The following is an 18,039-nucleotide window of genomic DNA, read 5'->3' as shown; positions in this document are numbered from 1 at the left end:
GAGTAGAGCCACTGCTCCTCCACGTCGAGAGGAGCCAGTTGAGGTGGCTCGGGCGTCTGGTTAGGATGCCTCCTGGACGCACACACACCTAGTGTTCCGGGTACATCCCACTGGGAGGAGGCCCAGAGGAAGACCCAGGACACGCTGGAGGGACTATGTTTCTCAGCTGGCCTGGGAACGCCTTGGGATTCCCCCGGATGAACTGGTCCAAGTGGCTGGAGATGGGGAGGCCTGGGTCTCTCTGCTTAGGCTGCTGCCCCTGTGACCCGACCCGGATAAACGGCAGAAAACGGACGGACGGACAGTATGCAGAAAAAATGCACTATTATTTAAACATGCACAAAAACATAAAGAATGACAATTAACAGTAAAATTTACAAAATTAACTTTCTAGAGCTGCAAGACCTGCCAATTTCAAATTGAAATTGGGGGTAGTCACAGTCGTTCCCATTATACAAATTGGATCTACCACTGGAGGGGGCATTGCAGTTAAAATTTACGAATAGGAGCAAGAAAATTTGAACTTTTTGGGAACACCCCCTCTGTGGAGGTGTGAAGTACTTCRCAGGTGTGAAAACATTCATGCACACAATTACAGACAGTAGAGTGTTTTTCTGCTGCTCACCCTTTGCAGAATGTAGTCATGTGATCATGCAGCTGAGTCCGGCATCAAGTTGCCTTTTCTGTACACGTTTTCACCACRCGCTTTATCTTACAACACCCTCACTCATCATAGATGACAGTTTGCGTCAAAATACAATAATTTTAAGGGGACAGTACAGCAGTATTCCATGTCACATCTGGCAACCCTGCCTGGCACATTACTGCAGCGGGTCCATGTAAACGGTGATATTTTTGTTTATTTGCCCCAATAAACATAAAAAAATTCCAGAGTCTGGTCCGGGGTAAACAGTGCCTCAGTTTTCTGAAAAAGTGGCCTCCTCTGCTGAGAATTCTCATGCGCCCTCGGCACCCTTAGCCATTCTTGTGGTTTTGAGGCTCAAGGAGAGATTATCAGTGGTGCAGACTCCCCAAATTTACTCTCCACGGGGGGAGTTGTTGATGTGCAGGTGGTACGCTGTGCCTCCTTAGTTTTGTTGGCATCATGGAACAAATTGTCTCCACACCATCTCATTAGCCGTTGCATCTCAGTTTTGTTGGATAATGAGGCCCACCACGGTTGTTGTCAACGGCAAACTTAATGAGTTGATTTGTGCTGAACTTGGCAGAACAGTCGTGTGTTAGCRGAGCAAAGACCAAACGTTCTGCCTCATATCTGCAGTGTTTTTTCTTGCATCCTGACTTCGAAATAAGAAGAATAAGAACCATCACGTCACGTGACGGATCACTCAGCGCCTCTGAGAGGAGGGAAAATGCAACAGGCTGGATGGGTCAGTGCTTGCCATTGCTTGGGGATGGTATGTGGGTGTGTGAGAAAAAAAAAAGACGAGACGGAGAAAGGAAAATGAGGGAGACAGAATRGTTAACAAGGATGAGGAAGTGGGGGAGGAGGTACCTTTTTATTTTTAAGAGGAAGATGACAGATGGAAAGATGCAGTAAAAATGTGGGGAAAATATGGAAGACGATGACATCAAGTGGGAGATGAGTGTTGTATGAATGAGACATAAAAACGATGATCCACAGAGACCCTATTAACCTGCAGCGAGGCGTAAATCACTCCWGAGGACCCGCAGTTTTGGTCTCTTTTCTTGCGAGCCGACCACATTCGCTCCCCTGTCTAACTGATTATTGTGTGGTTACTCAACAGCTTCCTCTCAAAGGCTGTAAAAATGTGAGCGAGGTGACATGAGCATGATGGATGCCTTGCAAGCACAATGAGCTGAACACAAGGAGTGGTGGGGTTGAGCAACTGCTCAGYGTCCGTTTTGCATACCTGGTGTCATTTTTTTCCCCCTTTGGTCTTTTACTTCTCAGTTTGTTTAAAGATTAAAGTGGCAGCACATGGAACGCTAGTGTCAGCCCATACCGCTAAGTGAATTCGTTTTTCTGTGTTTGTGTTTAAACGAGTCGCTTTTTCTTTCACACCTTTTTATTTTGCGTGAAAATAAGAAACTTTCCCAAAACCGCCGAAAATTTATACTGGCTCTGATAGTTTTATGCATATACTATTTCCTGCRGGTGTTGAGCGACGTGGAGATGCTTCACGAGTTCTCCCCGGGACCTCGTTGCACCTGGAGTTTCCCAACTTCCAGGCGTCGCCCTCGACTGAACGGAAGTCTTAGGTGATAAGAATCGTGGGTCTCTGGGATCAGGGYGCAACAGACACAAGGAGGGAGACGGGGAGGGCGCAGACGAGAGAGACTGGGGCTGTGAGAAAACAGTTATGGTTGGTATGCGTGCATATATAAACTGTGAGAAAACAGTGAATGAGTGTGAAAGGTTTCTGCTGGGGTGGATGACAGGATGATGATGGGGGCAGATCAGAGCCCAAAGGTGTTTTTTAAGGTGGGAGGGGCTGATTGGTTGACAGTTGGAAGGCCGTGAGGGAAACCTAGCTTGAGCTACCTGTTCTTTTCTCATACATAGGTCTGGACGACATGGCTAAGATTTGAATCACGATATAACTCCTAATTTCAGTCAATACAATATTATCTCAACATCGATATGATTAATAAAAATGTCAGAAAAACTGCCAAGAACACGAATATTTACTGTACCTATAAACCTGATGTAATTTACGATACTGCATCCAATGCAATGCACACTATTGTGATTCGTTTCCCATCCAAGTCATCTCCACTTTGGAACGCTTTTCCTCCTGAATACTTTGTCCTACAGCTGCCATTGTAATTTCTATCTGGAAAGCTCCTGTGCCAAATGATGGCTATGCCTTTTGGTGCCTTCACAACTTATAGGTTTTGAAATATTAATGTTTAAAATGTTATATTGGGAGTCAATGGAGCTTTGTATTGGTCCARTACAAAGCCCTGCTTAATCTGCTAGCTTGGTACTGCACCATAGTTTAATAATATTTAAACTCAGTAGTTTAGTGTTTACAATACTAAGATGATTGTATTTTGATATTTTACTATAATATTGTCCTGATATTGCTTTAGTGTTGTAATATATTGCAGTTTAGTGTCAATGAATCTATTGGCAATGTGGCCCCTTTCTGTACACATACAAAGCAACCCCTGGCAATCCCCTCTGCCACAGCTCCAATTTTCTCATGGTTAATGCCATGTGGGAGATCAGGGTTCAAAACCCAGCTACAGCAGCTTTAACAAAAAATCTCTCAAACTTCATATTGTCACACAATTTCAACACCTGCTGACTTGACAAGCACAAGCTGGTATAGAAAACACATTTGAACTTGGTCACAGTTCATTCTGCAAGTGCACTGCTGCAGGCAAAACCATGCTGCAGTGACATGCTACATGGCRATGCACACTTGTTTTCACATTGTAAAAACCCATGTCTAGTATGGAACTACGATTAGTCAGCATAAAATGCGAGAAATCTCAAATTTACTTTATGACTAGTCATAATTTAATGGTTGAAATCTAAATTATGTTTCAGAGCCTCCATATATACAACTTAATGGTAAATAAGTTTTAAGTTTTAAGTTTATAAGTAGTTTATATTAGTCAGAATGTGATCAGGGATTTCTCTAATTATATTTTTAGAGATACAGTATTTTAATTAAATTAAACGTCTAGTCATAAATCAATTCCAGATATCTGGGATGTAATTGTGGTGATTTTATGTCACAACAGCCTGCTATACACGTGTTTGCTGTGTCGGTTTCACTTTGCTCAACAGCTGCTGACAGGGAGATGGTGATGTTTTAGGAAGAGGACCTAAACCTTTAGYGGGATTCATTTTCACACAGTCATAATGTTCTACTGAGTGGAACTTTATCAGACGGCGGGGCAGATTTGATGTGTTCCCGCTGCGAGGAAGGACCAGACTCTCCGGCCCGTTTTACAGCCGACTGAAAGCTRAAGTTTATCAGACCTTCAAAACCCGAACCACTTCTGTACCATTCAATTATGGCAGTYTTTCTTTTCCTGTTTCTTCTGCTTTATTTTCCCAACTGTGGATGCTTGTTCACTCAGTGCAGATATCCACTGTGTTGTAGGTAGTGTTGTTAGCATAGCTCTTTGGTTTTAAAACTGCTCATTTTTGACCCAAGGGCAGCATGAGGGTTTGAACAACTTTAACCCGAAGAAATGCATTTCAGTTTATGGGATTGCTATTTTAAAACTTTTACATCTGTCGTTTTTGCATTCATTTGCTTATTTGCAAGCGCAAATAGCTGCAGCAGTTGTAGTATTTCTGGTGCAGCCTGGGGCACTTTCTGCAGGAATATTATATATCTGCTGGAAAAAATGTAAAGTGTAAAACTGATAGTGTCTTCAAAATTTATTAAAATGCATTCTTATAAACCATTATGAAATGTTGGAGTTATTTTAAGAYGGCAGCAGTCTACTTTGGTCTTGATCCTGTTTTTAGCTTGACGTCTGATTAGAATTAAACTCTCTTTCTTGACGCTGAGCTCTTCAAAGAGCTATCTACAACAAGTAAAATATTTATTATTGATAACCTTTCTGCAGAACCACCCCTTTACTAAATTATGCAGGGAGGCAACATAAAGAAGTGTTCCCAATAAACTTGAATACACTACATGCAAAATGAACATACACCTTCAACGGACAACTTGTTTCCTCTGCTTCACCCTGAGGATACACATGCATCACTGTCATTTTTTTTATGTGTGAGTAATTTCTTTAAAAAAAAAACAAAAGTGATTTTGTGAACAACTTGCAGAGCAGCGGGGGTGAGATGCGTAGAGGAGAAGTTGTTGTGCAAGTTAAGATGGAATGTAAAATGTTTTGAAAAGACATTAGATAAAGCTGGCAGAACATTTTCTGTGTTTGGCTGTGAAGCATTGCTGTGAACGCCAAGCTTCGTTCCTGCGGCAGGGCCCAGTACTGCGAGCGAACAGAATGGTCTGTAACACACACACACACACACACACACACACACACACACACACACACACACACACACACACACACACACACACACACACACACACATTGCCCAAGGGGCTGTTAACAGGCTGCATAACAAGAAAAGAGACTGGGGAATTTAGTCACTGTGTGAAATTGGTCTCATTAGTTTGCGAGAGGATTATATAAAACAGTTGCACAAGGCTCATGACAACTCAATTTTCCTGCTTTACTGCATTGCATCACATTTTATTGATTGCCTATCTATAAAAATAATTTAGCGGTTAGTGTTGAATAAACACATTCTGAACATTTTCGAAAACAAAATTAGGTTCCTGACGAGAACAATTTAGTCTATAATTATAAAACGGGTGAAATCTGAAAATTGACAAGTTTTGTGGAAAATGCATCAGATCGTAACTTCTGGCATGTGTTACCATTGAGTTCTCATCAATAAACGAGCTAAACCATTTCCTCATTTCTATAAAATTTGTTTGCATATTAAAAACTAGGGGTGTAATGGTACATTGATCTACATCGATATAACAATTAATGATTCAATTACACCAAGACAAAAGGAAAACGTTGATTATATCCCCATCATATCTCGTTGTGGATCAMTATCATCGGCCCATCTAAGACATCACAGACTTGTGAGTTGAATTAAATCGRAATCATATCATGACAGACTCTGGGATATCCAGAAATATTGCATCGTCATCCCAACAAATTGATATATTGAACAGTGAACTCCCCCGCAAAAGTCGCGTTTCACAGTTTGCAGACTCAGTCTTTTGAGGATTTTTTTCATGGAACATTATTGCGGTGATCCCTGTGGGATTGCAGAAACAGGAAATGCAGTAAATTTGACGTAAGGAATTTATTTATTGTTTCTCTCGGGCTTTTATGTGAGTTTTCAAGTTAAATTATTAGGAACAATATAATTTACAAATTAACATAAATTTGGGTATGCTCTGCCTGGAACCAAGTAGGGGTCTCTGCAGTGCATAGGGGGAGTTTCTTGTTGTGTGGGCGGAGTTTGTCCTAACTGTGATTGGTGGAGTTTTTCTGTGGGCGGAGTTTGTCCTAACTGTGATTGGTAGAGTTTTTCTGTGGGCGGAGTTTGTCCTAACTGTGATTGGTGGAGTTTTTCTGTGGGCGGAGTTTGTCCTAACTGTGATTGGTAAAGTTTTCCTGTGGGCGGAGTTTGTCCTAACTGTGATTGGTAAAGTTTTTTTGTGGGTGGAGTTTGTCCTAACTGATTGGTAAAGTTTTTCTGTGGGCAGAGTTTGTACTAAATGTGGTGGAGTTTTTCTGTGGGCGGAGTTTGTCCTAACTGTGGTGGAGTTTTTCTGTGGGCGGAGTTTGTCCTAACTGTGATTGGTAAAGTTTTCCTGTGGGCGGAGTTTGTCCTAACTGTAATTGGTGGAGTTTTTGTGTGGGCGGAGTTTGTCCTAACTATGATTGGTGGAGTCTTTGTGTGGGCGGAGTTTGTCCTAACTATGATTGGTGGAGTCTTTGTGTGGGCGGAGTTTGTCCTAACCGTGATTAGTGGAGTTGGTGTGTGGGCGGAGTTCGTCCTAAATGTGATTGGTGATTGGCTGGATTGACTTGTCTTGTGGGGTAACTTAAAAGGGAAAGTAATGTTGATAGTAACATCATCGTGAACATTTAAATTTGATTTATTTACTKTTCATGTACAGTTTAAAACAGAACAATGACTCAAAGAAAATTATTGTGAACATAGAAACATTATTCATCAACTTCAAATTTCATGTGGTAAGTACCTTCCTGTCTTAAATGACGACTAATATTAAGTCACATTCATATATAGCTGTCATTTTACAGGCTGTTTTGACTGAGCCGGATTGTTAAACGTCCCTCCACATGTATGGTGTTCAAATTTTGTGCAGCTAGAGCCTTCCTGTCTTGAGTTATGACTAAAATTAATATTTAAATTTAAAAAATACATGTGCTTCTTGGCCGTTTTGACCAAGCTACTTCTGGCTGCCTCCAGATTCTTCAAACCGCACCCAAAATAGTCGATCCAAAAAGGATTAATTGTGCATAAAGTCATGAAAAATCAAAACTGAAAAAGAACTGTAGTTATGTTAGTTGAAATTTACGGATTTACCTGTTCAGGACGATTAAAATATGCATATTTTGCTACTTCTCCCTTTAGCCCAATACAATACAACCCAGTTAAGGAAATGACAAAAGTCACGTAGAAATGTTTACGATTTAGAATGACCTCTGAGAAGACACTCAGGGTTAGAGAGGAGCTAGTGATGCATGTTAAGCTACCCCATCCACAGATGGAAACTGCGGACGACAGAATGTCCCGACACAGCGCTTTTCATTTTCCATGCATCGCGGAGAGAAAGCACAGAGGCAGACAAGGGCAAAAAACAAACACACACACACACACACACACACACACACATTCACAGGAGCTCTCCAGCCCTGGAAATCTGCTGACATGTCTGCATTGAACAGGCGGCACTCAGTCTGTGGTGCTGCTGGGCTGCTCAGCTGTGACAGTGACAGCAGTGACACTCCTCATAGAAAGGCTGATCAGAGGACAGGGCAGGTTTTATACAAGCATCAGGTTGTAGCTACAATGTGCACGGGATAATCAAATTAATCATGGAGCTGTCCTGTAAAAATATCATTTTCTAACATAAATAACAAAAAAATCCTTGTTCTTTGTTCTTAGTGTCTGCTTTTTTCCTTTTCTTGTGTTATTTACTTGCCGTATTTTGTAGAATTAAAAAAATTAATGGAAACCAATAAACATTTTTAATAACAGACTTCCGTTTTTGAGAATTGCTTGAATGTTTTGTATACTTTCCAGTTATTGGAAATAATCTTGACCGTAAAAATTGTTATAACATAACGATAATACAGTTGTAAAAATACGAGAATAGTCCTAATATTAGAGAACTCAGTCTTACCGCTGTGTTAATGAGGAATGCTGAGCGTCTCCTAAAGTTACACTTTTGGTTTTACAAATAAGGAAATATCAGAAGTATAAAGTACTTGAAATAAAATGCCTYAACAGAAAACGACTTTGATAAAAATATTGATAAGTATAGCTGCTCACAATAACAGAGAAAGTAAAAGTAAACTTACTTTTATACATATATAAGAAATAAAATGTTGAATTTACTTAACTGGTTTCACTAAACTAAGTAAATTGCTTTACATTTACTCAACTTGGTTTAGTGGGACCAGTTGACATAACTTGGTTAAGTAAATTCAACATTTTTTTAGTGTGCTGCACTTTTCATGATAAGTTCTGGTCATATTTAAATTKGTAACGWTTAATTAGTTGTTACATTTTAAAGTAAAGAAGTGAAAGTGTCATTTTTAGGTTTTAAATGTAAYAAAAAAGTTATGATTTTAAAAACTACTTGATAAAATTACAAAACTCAAACGGACTGTAACAAAGTAAATGTACTCACTAGTTGCTATACACCTGTGGGAAATACTTAATCTTTTACCACATCAGCATCAAATTATTATCAGTAGCAGGACTTTGAAATGATTGTGTAAAAGACAAACTATTTCGAAGAAAGAACCACGTAGACTTGGATGAAACTGGGGGAGAGGCTCTGTCTGGCAGTGGTCAAAGACGTTTTGTTGATTCTCAGGAAACAATGAGGATCATCATCACATCAAGACTTTAGCTCCAAAGGAAGTTCAACTCCTGCAAGCACGGCGTCTCCGACATCGGCAGTAGGAYGGCAGGGGACCCAATGCACTGTGGCCTATGATTTATATGGTGAACCGAATCTGAATGGCACTGCAGTTAATGGYTACAATGACACATTTAGTTGTCACATAATGTGGATGGAAGCATATTACGCTAACAATCTTTAGTTTCTTGGCTTATATTYGATCTTCCCCGATCAAATTTGACTACTGCAAATAAAATGAAATAGAAAATGAGGAAGTGAGAGGTACAGACATGAGGGATGGAATAAAGTAATGAGAGGAGATGATCAGGGGAAGGCAACTGCAGAGCATCATCATCATCCTCTTTGCTCTCTTCCTCGCCCCCCGCTGTGATAATGTCCTGCCTTGTCTGGTCTCGTCTGTTCCGTCTCCCTCCATCCTCCCCGTTCTCCACCCTCCTGTTCTGCGAGCTCCTCTCTGCGTTAACTTCTCTTTCTGTCACAGACGGCWGGGAGGGGGTGACAGACAGCCGGAGAAGAAACACTTTCTTCCACTCGCGTGTATAAAGCCRTCAGTGTCCCTGTTAAGCCCCGCCGTTCCCCTCTGTCGTCCGTCCTGCTCTCCCCTCTGTCTCGTTATCGGGAGTGTTTGTTCAGACCGGCATTGTTTCCTCTCGCTTCGTTTTCACGGAGAGGCTCGGGAGAGCGGTTTGCTCCATTCACGCGAGGACAGTGGGAGAAACTGAAAATGAAAAGATGTTTCAGAGTTGGAGGGAAGCTGGTGGGGGTGCAAGGCACCTCCTGCTTCGTACACACCAGTAGGGAGGCCTTTTGTGCCCATAAGAGGTGGTGCAGGAATGGAAAGAGGGGGCCTCTGCGGTCCGTGCCCCTGCTGATTGAGATGTACCTCACACCGGCAAACCCCATGTCAGGGGGTGGATCTGCTGCGTAAACACCCCCCGCCACTATCACCACCCTACCCCCACTTTTGGCGTTCGCTGCGCGCCAATCTGAGTCAAGAGCCTGCTGGGAAGCAAGGCACAAGGAGGGGTGAAGTTGACGTGCTGCTGGATGGAGTCTAAAAGATTYGGCGGGTGGGGCGATGAGCAGGGTTGATGGTGGGTAAGATGGGTAAAGAGGGAGTGCCTCTTGGTGCCAAGGTTTCCCAGGTTACAGGCGGACAGAAGAGGCACGATATTCTCTCACTGTCCCTTTTTTTTTTAAAAGAAAAAAGATAATGTGTGTGCGATGCTGTCTGGTTGCATGTCGCTGCACCTCGGTGGGGACACTCACATCCCTGCCGCTCTGCTGTCTTCAGCACTGCCCTTTGATGGTCAACACACACGCATGTTGGTTTTTCTATCCTCGTGTGGACTTTTCATTGACTTCCATTCATTTACAGGTCAGTTCTGTAGCCTAAACCTGACCCTTTACCCTAACCCCAACCACCCAGTACTAGGGGTGCAACGATACAGAAAATTCACGATTCACTTCTGTTCGATACTTCAGTCTCACGGTTCGATATGTTTTCGATACAAATAACAGAAATTTCCATGCCCCTTTCAACTTGTAATTTATTGAAATTATTTATGAACATTTGTTTAACCTCAAAAGTACATTTTTAAATTAAATTTAAACTTATATTTTGCTGAAACAGCAAGTTTCTCAGTGGATCTGCGCTCAAAAATACAGCCTAGATGGAGTAGTCGAAAAAAGATCCTCTGATCCTTCAACACAGAGCATCTTCAGAAGACAAGTTCATAAAATAATGTTAAAAAATCTGTATTGTTCCATACAAGTGTGTATTGAACCTAAAGCACTGTATTGAACGGTTCAATACGGGTACATGTATTGYTGCACCCCTACCCAGTACACATCTAACCTTAAAACTAGCTTAAACTCAATTCACACCTTGGTCCTAAAACTAACCCCATGCTCAAAATCGACTTGTGTACCCTTGGGGTCCAGGCTTTCATCCACATAAGGAGCATTGAGTGCCCACAAGGCTATGTTTGTCTGGAAAACCGTCCCCATCATGTAGCAAATACATGTACACACAAATGGTTATCATATCCTCATGGAGAAATTGCATTGATTTCATTTACCAGTCATTTCTATAGCCAAACACCCCCCACCCCCCTACATACCTAACCCTAAACCTACCCTAAACTTAATACTTTAATAATTCACACCTTAGTCCTAACTCTCACCCCGATCCACCAACGATATTGTCCCAATAAGGAACAGTGGGTCCGCACAAGGCTGTGTGTACAGAGAAAATGGCCAAAAGTCATCCCCACAAGGTTACAAAACCATATAAGCACACTCACATTTTAACCCACATAAGCGGTGGGAGTGAAAAAGTCAGATTTGATCTCTTACTGCTTCCCATTGATGCCRTTGGACAGACGCACTCGCAGATTACAGTACAAGAGAAATTCACCCAGTAATCTTTGACAATTGCTTCTATTCAGTCGCTTTTATGATGGCCTAATCACAAAAAATGGAGAAATTATGGCCAAGCTGACAGATTGATTGTATGTGTAGTGAAGTGTAGTGTGTGAGCGATTATGCAGGTCTGGTTTGTATTAGGGATTCCGTCGGGGTAAAAGACAGTTACTGTACTACGAACTACTGAGGTGTTCTGGTATTCATTTGGATGAATCAGCACTGGTGAGTGAACCATACAGAGAAACTGGGAGCTCTCAGATGAGCACTCGGTTCTGGTCAAACAAACCACCAGCAGGGACCTCCGTGCCTTTCTTTTATTCTGTTTTTATTGGCTTTTTGAGTCGGACTTTTTAGCTACATGCCTTCTGTTTTTTTGTTTGCCTTTTTTGTCCACCTTTTAAAAACGTTTTTCTTTAGTCCCCCCTGCATTCACGTCCTCATTCCTATTTAATTGCCATCTGCCATTTGCAATCATCGTAATTCAAATACACCCCAATTTTAATGTCATAGGCAGCCGGTTGAAGGGATAAAAAGAAGGGAAAAAAGAGGAAATGATGAGAGGACAAACGATCCATGATTCATCAGGAGCTAAGGAGAGGGAGGAAGCACTTTATATTCCCCCATTTTTAAAAGCAGCAAGAATGATTCAAGTGGAACCTTTAAAAGGAGCGTTCAGGCTCCTAGGTGGAAATATTATACCTGAGCCTAGATCTAGAGTGACACAAGAAGGGATGAGTGGGATCAAAGGCGGCGTGGTGGTTGGAGGAGGGCAGACAATCACCCTAAAACAGATAATTGGCCAGTGTGTGGTTTGTAATGGAGCTGTTAAAGGCCTCTCTTTTTTTTCAGCACAATGGCATTTGTGTGTCTTTAAATATAAGGTTGGTGCCGGGGTTTCTACATGCCTGTTGGGAAAGTTTAGTTAAAACAAGAATGAAAAAGAAAGAGCAAAAGGTGAACAGAAGAGTAAACTTTGCACATGTTGCTTCTTATCGCTGACAGCGTCATTGCTTCATACATTTCTGACATTGTTTTATTGCTGTCAAACAATAAAAAATGCTGATTTCTGAAACTGWTAAAACCAGAGTAAAGAAGAAGTAAAGAAGCTGTAGTGAAAGTAACAGAGTCAGCGTGAGTTTCTTTACGTTCAGTTATTTTTAACTGGAGTTCAGATGTGAGGTAAAAAAGAAAATAATTTTATCTGATGTACATGTTTCTTTGAACGGCTTTAGTTTGGAAAATAGGGTTAATTTTGGTTAAAATATACATGTAATCCAAAACTAATGGCAGACTAGAGGACAGGATTTGYTTTGTCTACTYAGGATTAGACCAAATCTTTGTCTACTGTGGATTAGACCAACTCTTTTTCTACTCTGAATTAGACCAAGCCTTTTTATACTCTGGATTAGACCAAGTCTATGTCTACTTTGGATCAGACCAAGTCTTAGTCTACCCTGGATTAAACCAAGTCTATGTCTACTCTGGATTAGACCAAGTCTTAGTCTACTCTGGATTAGACCAAGTCTTAGTCTACTCTTGATTAGACCAAGACTTTGTCTACTCTGGATTAGACCAACACTTTTCTACTCTGGATTAGATGAAGCCTTTGTCTACTCAGGATTAGACCAAGCCTTTGTCTACCCTGGATTAAACCAAGTCTATGTCTACTCTGGATTAGACCAAGTCTTAGTCTACTCTTGATTAGACCAAGACTTTGTCTACTCTGGATTAGACCAACACTTTTTCTACTCTGGATTAGATGAAGCCTTTGTCTACTCAGGATTAGACCAAGCCTTTGTCTACCCTAGATTAAACTAAGTCTATGTCTACTCTGGATTTGACCGAGTTAATGTCTTCTCTGGATCAGACCAAGCTTTTGTTTAATTAATCTAGATTAGATCAAGTCTTAGTCTGCTCTGGATTAGACCAAGTCTTTGTCTACTCTGGATTAGACCAAGCATTTKTCTACTCTGGTTTATACCAAGCCTTCATCTATTCTGGATTATACCAAGCCTTTGTCTACTCTGAATCAGATAAACATTTTATCAATTCTGGATTAGACCAACTCTTATTTTACTCTGGATTAGACTAAGCTTTAACCACTATTCATTTTTTGACATTGGAGTTGATTTTTAAATTTTACATTCATGTTGGCCCAAGTTAGACGATTTGTTCTCTTTTAGTAAAGTGACATTTTTGTTTGTTTACTGATTTATGGTTATCAATCAGAAATCTGAGTCAGAGTTGTTCTGGGGTAAAGTGAACGTTAACAGAGTAAAAGAAGGAGTGAAGTGAGGGAAACTGGAGGAGATTGACGGCCATAATCCCTCCTCCATGGCCTGGCTTTCCTTCAACACAACAGGTCCCTAATTACCCCCTCTCTTCTGGCAGCTCACACTCACAGCTATAGCAGCAGGGAACTGGCTAATACTCTTCATCCCCATCACACACACACTCTCAGACACTGGACTTGGATCTGTCTGGAGATGGTGACACGCAGCAAGGGGAACAGACAGAGTTGACAGTGTGGTCCCTGTGACGCATATTCAGTATGCAGAAGAAATTCATTTTCTTGGCAGAAGATCTAATCTGGTGGCTGTCCCCTCCTGTCTGTCGGTCTCTCACTGCTGCTGTGTGCGGCTCACCTAATTAATACAGTTACACAGCCAAGAGTGTGCTTAGCAGATGAAAGTGAACGGTTACACTTCTTTTTTGATGACTGCATGTATGAAACCAGTGTTTCTTACAGTTTTTTTAATGATATGTAACAAACAAATAACAAATGAGATGAAGTTTGAGAGACAAATTAACCTTTTTGCATTTTAAATTGTTTAGTTTATTATATTTAATGGAAGAAGGCTTGACATTATATACCAAAATTCAACAAAAACTTAGGGGTGTCCCACCTGGCCCTTGCCTTCCTACGCAGCKCCGATCAATTCTAGTTTCGCTTCTCTGCTCCTTCTGGGATTTCTCCCACAGACAAGGATTTCGCTGGCAGATTTTTAGCCGAACCAATCAGAGAACAGAACGTCGATTTTCTGCGCCATGTCAGCTTATAGTTCATTTTACCTGGGCCAATCAACAAACAGAAGGTGGGGTTTTGAATGACATTGATGTTCTACGCAGTGTCTGCTAGTTAGTTTAGCATACGGCAGTGGAGGAAGAGAATGAAGCCAGTCYGTGTTGATAAGGCTTCCAAATTAAATTAAATTTGTCTGACAAAGCAGCAGCTCTCATTTACAGTAGTCTCATTTGGCTCGGTACTTTTCTCCTCTCAGTAGGGTTGTTTACAGCGCTCGCAATTTCCGGTTAGCTTCTTAGCTTAGCYTCCTTCACAGCGACACTTCAGCAGAGGCCACGCCTCCTGCAAGAATCGCTTCTCTATAGCAGCGAGTCCAGACCCTCGTACGAAGCAAAGTGAAGGACAGGGTCTAGTTTTTACCAGGCTAGGGTGTCCCGATACCAGTTTTTCTCAAACAGAGCACCAATACTTCAGTTTGGGTACTCACCATTACTTCAGTACTTACCGAGTTTGAATGTAAACATTACACAATGATTGTAAAAAGACATTTTTTAATTGGAACCTGGTACTATATCAGATAAATATCAGATGTTTTTCAAAGCAACCTCAGTCTGAACGCTCATGTCGCATATTACCTGACTTTTATGTCAGTGAGGTTGGGCTGTACGGCTTGATCCAAGTAATAATGACATAAGTTTCAGTCATGCTGTTTAAATCTTATGACATCACACATCTTCAGCAACAGAACAGAAGTCCAGTTGCTTCGTCTTTTTTTGTTTTTATTTTTCGTGTTCGAGAATCCACAGAAACATGATAGTAACGTTATCGTCCCACCATATAGTACTGGATAGATATTTTAGTTTGTTCTACTTCCAGCAAGTTGTTCCATAAATACAGAGCTGCATTGGAGCAGCCGGTCAGAGCAGGTTCAAATTTAAACACCGAATTAAACAAGCATGTCAGATATTTATTAAATTGTTTCTGATTTCAAAACAACAGAGAAAGTCCAGTTACACAATTTTGTCTTTAATCGTTATTTTTATAATCAAAGTGTAATAAATATTTGCATTCTTGTCCCTAATTTGTTTATATGTAACATTCTAAAGGCAATAAACTATCTACGTCTGGGTATTTGCATTTGACCCAGTTGTTATGTAACTTCACATTTGCATATCAAGGCTGAAAGTGAAGTGAACCAAGTCAAATCCATCTTTCAAACCAGGACTGAGGGGAGTTTAGAAGTTGACTTCAATATAAATGTGTGTGGTTCAAAGAATGCACACTTATATAGACAAACTGTAGTGTTTTGTCTTGATGTTTGACCCTATTGAGAAAAATTCAAAGTTTATGAAAATGTTGAAGCTCTTGTTACTTTCTCTGCTCTGGCATTTTTCTCTATATTCACAATTATTGAGCCAATCTGTCATGATCCAGTGAGGATTTCTCCTCCTCATCCCTTTCATTCTGTATCTTCAGGATAAGATAACCATCCTTAGTTACGCAGCCTGCCCTCCACTCCCTTGTTGCACCCACCTCAACCAACCATAACTCCCCCATGGGGGTCACACAATGACTGCCATGCATATCATTATTGGTGGGGGCCCTCCTTCCCCTTTGGGGGTCTGCTCATTGACCTCTTGACAAAAGGATAAAAGTGTCCTGTTCAGGGAAGGGGGCTGGCCAGGCTGAGGTTGGGGTGAAGAGCTCTGCATTCTGGTACGGGTCGGGATAAGACTCAGCAGGGCTTTCTTCACGCTAATGGGCACAACCTCTGAACCCCACACAAAGAGCATCACTTCAGGAGCCATGGGCACTCAGGGTGGGAGAGCAAAGAGGAACCAATAGGTGCTTTTAAAAAGAGTTGGACCACTGACTTTACAGAGGACTCAAACAAGAAAGGGAAAAAATAAGGAATGGACAAGGAAAGAAAGAAAGAAGTTAAGGGAAAGATTTTGTTTTTGTTTAGAGGAAAAGCCTTAATGCAAAAGTTCAAAGGGCTTTCTGTTGGTTTAATGGCCTTTTTCTGCTTTTCTTTTCTTTTCTTTTCTTTTCTTTTTTCTTCTATTTGGCTTTTTATTCTTCCGGTTTGTTAATAATAGTGGTGGAGATACGTTTTTATGCCTATTCTGTATTTTTCTCAATTAATTTCTTAATTATTACCATTAAGAATCTTATTTTCAATAAAGCTTTCTTTTGGGTCAGAACAAAAACCATTCAAAGTTRGAGCAAATTATATTTATTAGGGGTGTCCTGATACCAGTGTCTCTCAAACTGAGTACTTCCATTTGGGTACTTCCCCACAGTGGTGGAGAAAGTACTCAAACACTGTACTTAAGTAAAAGTACAGATAAAGAAACAAAAAATACTCTAGTAAAAGTAAAGGTACAACATTAACATGTTTACTTGAGTAAAATTAAGTAAGTACTTGCTTTTACAAATTCTTCTTCTTTATCCATTCAGTCGATTCCGACCATTGGTCACTCGATAGATCAACTGTCTCCAAGCACTTCTATCCTTTACTGCTTCTTTAAATTGTGACATATTCTTGCTGGTGTCTGTTTGATGGTATCAAGCCAACGAGTTCTTGGTCTGCCTTTTTTTTCTTCTGCCACTGGCCAGTCCCAACATGACATCTTTCTCCATTGACTGGCTTCTCATGATGTGTCCAAAGCATGTTAGTTTTTGTTTGGTGACCCTTGTTTCAAGCGAGATATTTGGTTTGACTCGTTCTAATACTTGATTGTTGGTGATTCTTGCTTTCCATGGAATTCGTAGTAGTCTTCTCCAACACCATAATTCAAAGGCATCAATTCTCTTCCTGTCAGCCTTCTTTAGCGTCCAGGATTCACAGCCATATGTTGCTATAGAGAAGACTATTGCATTGACTAATCTGCATTTGGTAACAAGGTTGATGTCTTTGCATTTCCATATGTGGCTCATTTTGACCATTGCGTCACGCCCAAGTGCTGTCCGTCGCTTTATTATTATTTATTTTATAAATACTTAAGGTATTAAAAGTAACAGTACTTGCTTAATGTATTACCTAATGGTCTACAAAATCAAAAAGTGTGCCTACGATATAGTTTTAATACATCAGTGGTGCCATTTTAATGAACAATGCTGCAGATAATGCATGTTTTTGTGTTTATCCTCTGTGACACTGTACATGGACTTGTGATTCTGTGCATCATTGGAGATTGTGACAACAGCTAGAAGCTGTAAATTCACCACCTATCTCCTCTGTCAGATCTCCACAAGTCGTTTTTTGAACCAATKAACTTGAATAAGTCTTTAAAAAAGGCCATGGGTGGCGCATTTCCTCTGACTGACTCTCCGTGGTGGAACCCATTTTGGGTGTGCTAGTGCCGCTGACGCTCCAGCAGGTGAGTTTCTTACTGAGTTAGAACTTAAACATTACACAGTGACTTCAAAAGTTTTCTTTCATTTAGAACAAGGTCTTTCTTTTAGACCTTTTCAGCTTGTTGAAACTTAAGCACTGAACTGACAAACTTTTCCCTTWAAWTGTAAACTGCAACACATTTAACTGAGTATCGATACAGATATCAGTATCAGGTCCAGGTATYGAGGCACTTTGTACCAGTATTTGTAGAAATGCAAAAATAAAATTTGTTACATTGAAAACTGTTCTGACTTTTAATCACTCGTGGGATTTATGAGAATGTAACAAAAGGTGTAAAACTTCGATATAACTGCAGGTCTTTGCAAAATGAAATGTATAGATTTAATGGTACATTTTCTTTAGGGACACTTGTTAAATTCCAAATTTATTTCCTCAGTGCCTCTTGAGAGAATAGACACAGCATACATGTTTTTTACACACACACACACACACACACACACACACACACACACACACACACACACACACACACACACACACACACACAC

At 40.7% G+C, this 18,039-nt stretch overlaps 1 protein-coding gene and 1 long non-coding RNA gene across 2 annotated transcripts in view; both read left to right on the top strand.

Moving 5' to 3' along the window:
• The window catches only part of eva1aa (eva-1 homolog A, regulator of programmed cell death a), a 330,537-nt gene that overhangs the window by 63,812 nt on the left and 248,686 nt on the right, over positions 1-18,039 (top strand). The window lies entirely within an intron of this gene.
• The window catches only part of LOC106518624 (uncharacterized), a 32,499-nt gene continuing 31,948 nt past the window's right edge, over positions 17,489-18,039 (top strand). The window contains exon 1 of the long non-coding RNA XR_001310339.1: positions 17,489-17,513. This is a non-coding gene — a long non-coding RNA (uncharacterized LOC106518624). The remainder of the gene's footprint in view (positions 17,514-18,039) is intronic.

The sequence above is a fragment of the Austrofundulus limnaeus genome, unplaced genomic scaffold (genome assembly GCF_001266775.1).
Source record: "Austrofundulus limnaeus strain Quisiro unplaced genomic scaffold, Austrofundulus_limnaeus-1.0 Scaffold64, whole genome shotgun sequence".
NCBI lineage: Eukaryota > Metazoa > Chordata > Actinopteri > Cyprinodontiformes > Rivulidae > Austrofundulus > Austrofundulus limnaeus.
This window is presented reverse-complemented; position numbering and strand designations above follow the sequence as displayed.